Source organism: Amblyraja radiata, unplaced genomic scaffold (genome assembly GCF_010909765.2).
Source record: "Amblyraja radiata isolate CabotCenter1 unplaced genomic scaffold, sAmbRad1.1.pri S79, whole genome shotgun sequence".
NCBI lineage: Eukaryota > Metazoa > Chordata > Chondrichthyes > Rajiformes > Rajidae > Amblyraja > Amblyraja radiata.
In genome coordinates, this window is record NW_022630169.1 from 253,508 (window position 1) to 262,187 (window position 8,680).

The window sequence follows — 8,680 nt, forward strand, 5'->3', positions numbered from 1 at the left end:
TGGTTGAAATCCTCCTCCCTAGTACATATACGGTGGAAGCGGGCCAGTTGGGACTTAACGATACCCCTGAAGGTGTGTTTTGGGTGGTGGCTCGTGGTGTGTAGGAGGGTGTGTGTGTCAGTGGGTTTGAAGAATACGTTGGTAGCTAGATTGTGGTCTTGGGTATCTGATGGTAGTTTAAAGACAGTGGTGTCGAGGAAGTCCACCCTCTGCTGGCTGGTCAAGGCTTTTACCTTGATGGATGGGTGATGGGCATTGAGTATGTCAATAAACTCCTGTAGTTCCCCCTCTGAGTGTGTCCACACTCCCCAAATGTCATCTAGGAATCTGTAGTAGCACATTGGACGCTTCGGACATTTTTGGAAAACCGTCACCTCTCATTCTGCCATGTATATGTTGGCATTAGCTGGGGCAAACTTCTTCCCCATTGCTGCACCTTTGACTTGTAAATAGAACTCCCCGTTAAATTCAAAGTCAGTCTTAGTCAAACCCAGATCCAGTGGTTTAATTAGGGCCTCGTCTGGTCTCTCTGGGTCAGGATTTCTCTGTAGGATGTTTTTAACTGCCTGTATCCACCTGTCTGCCTCTATGTGTGTGTACAGGCTTTCCACATCCATGGTGAAGAGTATTGCGTTGGGTGGTATGTTGAGGGAGTTAACTATTCGGGTGAAGTGGTAGGTGTCTCTGATGTAGCTGGGATGTTGTTGTCCCAGCGGGTTAAGGTAGTGGTCAATGTATTCTGCTACCCCATAGGATTCGCTACTGCAATCTGATACTATGGGCCTACCTGGTGGTATTTCTCCAGGCACTTTCCACGTGTCTGTGTTTTTGCGTATCTTTGGGAGCATGTAGAATTTCCTCGCCCTGGGTTGTGCTCCTGTCAAGTATTCTACTTGTTTGTCTAGGATGTATCCTGATCTCTTAAGCTCCTCCAAAATGTCCCCTATTTCCTTTTGAGTTTCTTTATATATGGGCTCGTCTAACTTAGTGTAGTGTTCTATCTTGTTCAGTTGTCTATGTGCCTCGAAGAGGTACTGTTGTCTGTCCATGATGACTATACTGCTCCCCTTGTCTGCCGGTTTGATCACTCTCTCGTTGTTCTCCTTCAGCTCTGTCAAGGCCTGCCTCTCTTTTCTGGTGATGTTAGACTTATCTTTCGTTGTAGGCATATCCTCAATGGCTGATGCTGTCTCTGTTATAAATTCTGTTATCTCCCTCGGGACATCCTCGTCGTCTGGGGACCATCCTGTGAGTGGCCTGAAGGGTATGGTTTCGGCAGGATCTGCGTCACTGAAGTAGTGTATTAACTTAATGGATCGATAGAATCTGTGTAGGTCACCCTGCACTTGTTCCTTGTGGGTTTTGCGAGTAGGGACGAAGGTGAGGCCTCTGTTCAGTACCCTCTCTTGGGTTTCGGTAAGGGAAAATGTCCGAGTAAGGTTGACAATTGTTTTCCCTAGTCGTGGGCCCTGCCTCTCTTGGCATGATGTCCCTAACAGTTTAAATGCTTCATCCACTCTCTGATCATGGTTCGGGGTGTGGGTTCTGTCCAGTGGACGTGGTCTGGGACTACTTTAAACTGGCTGGTGGGAATGGTGGGAATGTGTTTCTTGGTGTGTATGTAGTCATTAACTTGTCTGAGTGTGTCCTGCTCTGATGCTGGGAGCGACAGGCTGAAGTTGATCATAGGGATCCATATGCTGGCATTAGGGAATTTACGACTGGCCATCCTGATTAGTGTTTGGAGTTGTTTGATGGCAGTCTGTGGTCTTTGTTCCTTATTATTAATGCCAAATGAGAGAATGACTTTTTGAGTTTCTGGACATTGGCTCAATTTGTCCAGAATGGAGTTCCATGAATGAAATTAGCTCCTGGATAGCTGTCCAATTGTATGTTATTGTTGGAGAATTTGTGGATCTTGGCAATGTTGGAATCTCCAATTATTAAAATAGGTTTACTGGGTTGTAGTTTCCAGGTTACATTTTCGTAACTTGTGTTTGGGTGTCGGGTAACTTCAGCCAGCCGCTTCTCTTGACCCTTCCTTGTGTGCTGCTGAAATTCATCATGTGAGTTACTATCTGTGTCTAAAGTCTAAAGTCCTCTGGTGCTGCGCAAAGATTGTAGAGGAGCTGCTGCGCTGTTCAGGCCCAGTCTCTGAGGTCAGGTTCAAAACTCGATGTCTAAGGTCCTCCATTCTGATTTTAAATGTATCTCCCAAATTTCTCTTATTCCAGATTAGGGCCTTGGTGACAGCCTCCTGCGCACGATCAGTGGGCTGACCCTGGCGGTATTCCTCATCCAAATATTCCAGACTGTTTTGGTAATGTTCAATCAAAATTTGTCTTGTTTGTTTTGCCCAGGTTTCAGCATTAGAAGCCAATTTCTTTAATGTTTCCTGGGTGGGATTTGCTGGTTTCACAAAGTGTGTTAATATCTTTGCTTGCCTAGTGAGACCCCTGGGGGTGTATTCCGTCCTTTTAGAACTCCTAGATGGTGTAGAGCCTGGGCCATTTTATAAATAACTCTCACCGCAACTGCAAAGGAATCCCTCGATCTCGGTTGATTCCTGTGCTGGTTGCAATTCCCCCCCATTACTGTTGTTAAGCAATCTCCCTTCCTCCTCTCCCCAACTCAATTCTGGGTTAGTAGATTACGCTGCAATGCTAACACAGTCAAATCTAAGCATCAATTATCTCTAGTGTCGTAGGGTTAACACCAAGGTGCTCACCAAATCTTTGGTTCTTTCCAGCTCGCGGAGAATATACGGATATGAGACTAGAGAAACCAGGAATAAAATGTCCTTATATGCAGATGATGTACTAATATATATTACAAAGTTAGAAACTAGTATTCCAAATCTATTAAATTTAATAACTCAATTTGGTCAGTTCTCAGGATATAGAATTAATTGGAATAAAAGTGAAATCATGCCAATAACAAAACTCAACCTACATACATTACAACAATCCCCTTTTAAAATAGTTAAAGATAAATTTAAATACTTAGGAATCTATGTAACTAAGACATATACCTCTTTATTTAAACTAAAATTTCCACCATTACTGAATAAACTACACAAGAATATGCAATACTGGAAAACACTTCCCATTTCAATGCTTGGTAGAATTAATGCTATAAAAATGATCTTCTTACCGCAACTACTGTACCTATTTCAAATAATCCCGATATATATCCCAAAAACTTTTTTCAAAAAAGTCGACTCCATTGTTACAAGTTTTATCTGGGATTATAAGAATCATAGAACAAGTAAAAAACATTTACGTAAGTCAAAGATAAATGGAGGTTTGGCTTTTCCAAATTTCTTGTTTTATTTTTGGGCAGTCCATATTAAAAACATGAATTTCTGGCTGGAAGAAATGGATCAACAACCAGATTGGTTAAGGATGGAAAAGGAAGACTGTTTACCTTTTGAAATTGGACCGATCATAATTGCTACCACAAAGCTGCACAAAAAAACCTATAAGGAAAACCCCATAATACATAGTGGAATACGAATTTGGAAACAATTTAAAAAAGTTTTAAAATTGAATAATATACCACTATGCCTTCCCATTGTAAATAATCCCTTATTCAAACCATCCTTTTTGGATAAGGGTTTCACACAATGGAAAAATTCTGGAATTAAAAAGATTGGACATCTTTATGGGAAAGGCACTTTTCTTTCATTTCAGGTGTTACAACAGAATCATGGACTGCAATCAAATAATTTCTTCAGATATCTACAAATTAGATATTATGTTAAATCTAACACACAAGTCTACAGGACTAGGGAACCAGAAATCCTTGATGAATGTTTGAACAAGCATCCTAACACTGAAAAATTAATAGCTTATATTTATAACACCCTCCTAAACAACGAGGTACCACCGACGAAACCATATAGACACACATGGGAAAATGAATTAGGTCATCCTATAACGAAAGATATTTGGGACGAAAGTTTACAACATATACATCAATGTTCGTTAAATGCCAGACATGCTTTAATACAATTTAAAGTCTTACATAGATTACACTACTATAAAATAAAACTAAATAGAATCTTCCCACAAATCTCTCCTATTTGTGATAAATGTCTACATCTAGATGCTAATTTAACACATACGTTTGCAAATTCTATAAACATTAAACATTTCTGGACAGATATTTTTGAAATAATTTCAGAAGTTATTAATACAAAACTGGATCCAAACTCAAAATTAATAATACTTGGAATGTCAGAGCAAAGTTTAACACTCACAACATACCAAAGAAATGTCCTCGACTACAGTATAATAACCGGAAAAAAATTAATATTAAAATTTTGGAAAGGCCCTACGACCCCCACAATTCAAATGTGGATTGTGGAAATGTCGGAGACCTTATATCTAGAAAGAATTAGACTTGTCTTAATGGACAAACAAGAACGTTTTGATAAAATATGGGCTCCATTCATTAATTATCTGACGGGATAAATTGGCCCAACAGAAACTTGAACTCAGGATTAGATGAAAAGTCATACTTTATAATCTACGAACCTATCTCCAATGACGTATTATGTAATCCATTCCACCTTCTTTGTTTTTTTTGATATTTGTAACTCTTTTTTCTCTCTTTCTCTGATTTTCTATATAAAAAAAAATCATTAGAAAAAGAAGTAATCGACAATTGAAAATTTTAATAATGTATGACTGATGTATATGAAAAGTTTTTTTACTATAATATGTAACTATACTTTATAATATGTCTACTAATAAAAATATTTTAAATAGATGTCTTTTGTTGGGTTTCCAGGGGTTCATATGTGTTCAGAGGGGTTTAGAGGGGTTTAAAGGGGCTAAGATAGGCTTAGAGGGGTTCAGAGGGATCCAGAGAAGTTTGGAGGTGTTTGGAGGGGTTTGGCGGGGTTTGGACGGGGTTAGAAGGATTTAGAAGGGGTTTCGAGGGGTTTAGAGGAGTGTCGATGAGTTTGTGGGTGTGGAGAGGGGTCTGGAAGGGTTTCGAGGGGTTTCGAGGTGTTTAGATAGTTTTTGACGGGGTTAAATGGGTTCAGAGGGGTTCCGAGTGGTTTAGGAGCGGTTTAGGAGGGTTTATGGCGGTTTAGAGGGGTTGGGATGGTTTCAGAGGGCTATAGACGGGTTTAGAGGGGGTTTGAATGGTTCAGAGGGGTTCAGATGGGTTTGGAGGTGTTAAGAGCGTTGTGGAGATGTTTAGATCTGTTTAGAGGGGTTAAGAGTGGTTTAGACGAGTTCAGATGTGTTTAGATTTGTTTAGAGGGGTTTAGAGGGGTTTAATGTGTTTAGAGAGGGTTAGAGATTAGAGGGTTTCAGGTTGGCTAAGTGGGGTTTAAATGGGTGTAGATGCGTTTAGAGTGGTCTAGGGGAGTTTAGAGCGGTTTAGAGGTGGTCAGATGTGCTCAAAGGGGTTCGGAGGGTTTTAGAGGGGTTTGCAGGGTTTTCAGATTCAGATTCAGATTAAATCTTTATTGTCATTGTGCTGTGCACAGTACAGGGACACAGAAATACAGTTAGCATCTCACCCATAAGAGCGAACATAGAATCATGAACAATAAATATATACACGTACATACAATAGTAGTGGTGCAATTTTTCTGAGGGAAGAAATATCCGGCGGTGGTGGGGGGGGGGGTGACTGGCAATCACCAAGGTGCAGAGTTCAGTAATGTAATAGCCGCAGGGAAGAAGCTGTTCCTGAACTTGCTGGTCCTGCAACGGAAAGACATGTAGCGCCTCCCGGAAGGGAGGAGGGTAAACAGTCCGTGGCTGGGGTGAGAGCAGTCGTTGACGATGCTGCGCGCCCTTCGCAGACATCGCTTTATTTGGACAGTCTCATTGGAAGGGAGTGAGGAACCGGTGATACGTTGGGCAGTTTTCACCACCTTCTGCAGTGCTTTCCGGTGGGAGACAAAAAGCAGTTACCATACCATACTGTGATACAGTTGGTAAGAATGCTCTCGATGGTGCAGCGGTAGCAGTTCACCAGAATCTGAGGAGACCAATGGTTCAGAGGTGTGATAGAGGTTTAGCTGTTTGGAGTGGTTTAGAGGGGTTCATAGGCGTTTAGAGGGGTTTACAGAGGGTTAGAGAGGGTTGGAGGAGTTTAGAGGTATTTAGACAGGTTTCGAGGGATGTACAGGGGTTCAGAGGTGTCCAGATGGTTTAGAGGGGCTTAGAGGGGTTCACGGCGATTTAGAGGGGTTGAGAGGGATTTAACGGCGTTTAGATGGGGTTTAGAGGGATGTATATGGGCTTAGACGGGTTTAGAGGCGTATAGAGATGTCTATATGGGTACAGACGTGTTCAGAGGAGTGTCGGCCGGTTTGGTGTTATTTGGAGGGATTTAGAGGGGTTATAAGTGGTTCATAGGTGTTCAGAGAGTTTCAGGGGGATTTAGAGGTGTTCAGAGCGCTTTGGAGATGTTTAGAGGGGGTTTAGAGTGGTTTCGAGGAGTTAAGATGTGTTTAGATTGGTTTAGAGTAGTTAAGAGGGGTTTAATGGGTTTAGAGGGTATTAGATGGATTTAATTGGTTTAGAGGGGATTAGAGGCGTTTCGATGCATTATGGTGGGCTAAGAGGGGTTTACATGTGGTTAGATGCGTTTAGAGTGGTCCAGAGGAGTTTCGAGCGGTTTAGAGAGGTTCAGATGTGTTCAGAGGGGTTCGGAGGTGTTTAGAGGGGTTTAGACGTGTTTATAGAGGTTTAGCAATTTGGAGGGGTTTAAAGGGGTTCAAATGCGTTTAGAGGCGTTCAGAGAGGGTTAGAGGGCGTTGGACGGGTTTAGAGGTCTTTAGACAGGTTTCGAGCGATTTAGAGGTGTTCAGAGGTGTTCAGCCGGTTTAGAGGGGGTGTATAGGGGTTGAGAGCGTTTTGGAGATGTTTAGAGTGGTTTAGAGTGCGTTAGGGGAGTTAGGAAAATTGTTCCCGATGTTGGGAACGTCCATAACAAGGAGTCACAGTTTAAAGATAAGGGGGGGGGGCATCTTTTTAGGACCGAGAAAACATTTTTCACACAGAGTGTGGTGAATCTGTGGAATTCTTTGCCACAGAAGGTAGTTGAGGCCACAGTTCATTGGCTATATTTAAGAGGGTTAGATTTGGCCATTGTGGCTAAAGGGATCAGGAGGTATGGAGAGAAGGCAGGTACAGGATACTGAGTTGGATGATCAGCCATGATCATATTAAATGGCGGTGCAGGCTCGAAGTGCCGAATGGCATACACCTGCACCTATTTTCTATGTTTCTATAGTTCTATAAGTGTTCGGAGTGGTTTCGAGGGGTTTCGATGGATTTATCGGAGTTTAGAGGGGGGGTTAGAGGGATTTACAGGGGCGTAGAGAGATTTAGACGGGTTTAGAGAGGTTTAAATGGGTACAGACGTGTTCAGAGGGTTTTCGAAGGATTTAGAGGGAGCTAGAGGGGTTTAGAAGGGTTCAGATGGGTTCAGAGGGGTTTAGAGTGATTAAGATAGGTATTGAGGGGTTTGGAATGGTTCAGAGGGATTCATAGGGGTTTACAGAGGTTGAGAGCCGTTTAGAGTTGTTTAGAGAGGTTTAAATGGGTCAAGAGGGGGTTTACAGTGGTTCAGAGGGTTTAGAGGTGTTTAGAGTGGTTTGAAAGGGTTTAGAAGGGTTCAGTGGTGTTCAGAGCGTGTTATAGGTGTTTGGAGGGGTATAGAGTGGTTTAGAGGTCTTTGCAGGGGTTCAGAGGAGCGCATATGTTTTGAGATGGACTTAGAGGGGTTTAGAGGTGTTCAGAAGGGGATTAGAGTGGTTTGGACTGGTTTGGAGGGGTTCAGAGGGGTTCAGAAGTGTTTAGAGGCGTTTAGAATGGATTAGAGGGGTTCAGAGGCCTTCGGAGGTGTTTAGTGTGGTTTAGAAGGGTTTAGAGGGTTTCAGAGCCGTTCAGAGGCAGACAGAGGGATTTCGAATTGTTTAGAGGTGTTCCGAGGGGTTCCTATGGGTTAGGAGGGATTTAGTGGGGTTTTGACGGGTCTAGATGGGTTTAGACATTCAGAAGGGTTCAGTTGGGTTCAGAGGAGTTTACAGGTGTTTAGAGAGGTTTAAAGGGGTTTAGAGGCCTTTAGAGGGGATTAGAGGGCTTTACAGGGGGTTTGGAGGGGTTTGGTGGGTTGAAGTTGTTTAGAGGTGTTCATAGGGGTACATAGAGGTTTACGTGGGTTTACAGGGTTTCAGAGGAGTTTAGATGCGTTTAGAGGAGATTAAAGCGGGGTTTAGAGGGTTTTAGATGGTTGCGGAGGAGCTTAGAGAGTGTTTGAGGGCTTTCGATGTGCTTCGAGGTGTTGGAGGGGTTTCGAGTTGTTTCGAGTGGTTTCTAAATGTTTCGAGGGCTTTCGAGGGACTCGAGTGGATTCGAGGGCTTGAGAGTGGTTTAGAAGGCTTCAGAGGGGTTCAGAGAGGTTTGGAGGGGTTTAGAGGGGTTTAGTGGGGCCCAGAAGGGGTTGGAATGGTTTAGAGGGCTTCTGAGTGGATTAGAGAGGTTCAGATGTGTTCTAAGGGGTTTATAGGGGGTTTAGAGTGGCGTATATGTGTTTAGGCCGGTTTGGATGTGTTCTGAGGGGTTTGGAGGGATTTGGGACATGAGTCGTTCCGAGGGGTTAAGAGGGGTTCAGAGGGGATCTGAGAGGTCGGATGGGCTTTAGA

The 8,680-nt window shown here is 42.9% G+C and overlaps 1 long non-coding RNA gene across 1 annotated transcript in view; it reads left to right on the forward strand.

Annotated features, from left to right (window-relative positions):
- LOC116969560 overlaps nt 1–6,986 on the forward strand; it is a 7,750-nt gene extending 764 nt beyond the window's left edge. Inside the window, exons 2-3 of the long non-coding RNA XR_004410834.1 lie at nt 1–46; nt 6,977–6,986. The exon at nt 1–46 is cut by the window's left edge and continues 42 nt beyond it. This is a non-coding gene — a long non-coding RNA (uncharacterized LOC116969560). The remainder of the gene's footprint in view (nt 47–6,976) is intronic.
- The last annotated feature ends 1,694 nt before the right edge of the window (nt 6,987–8,680 follow it).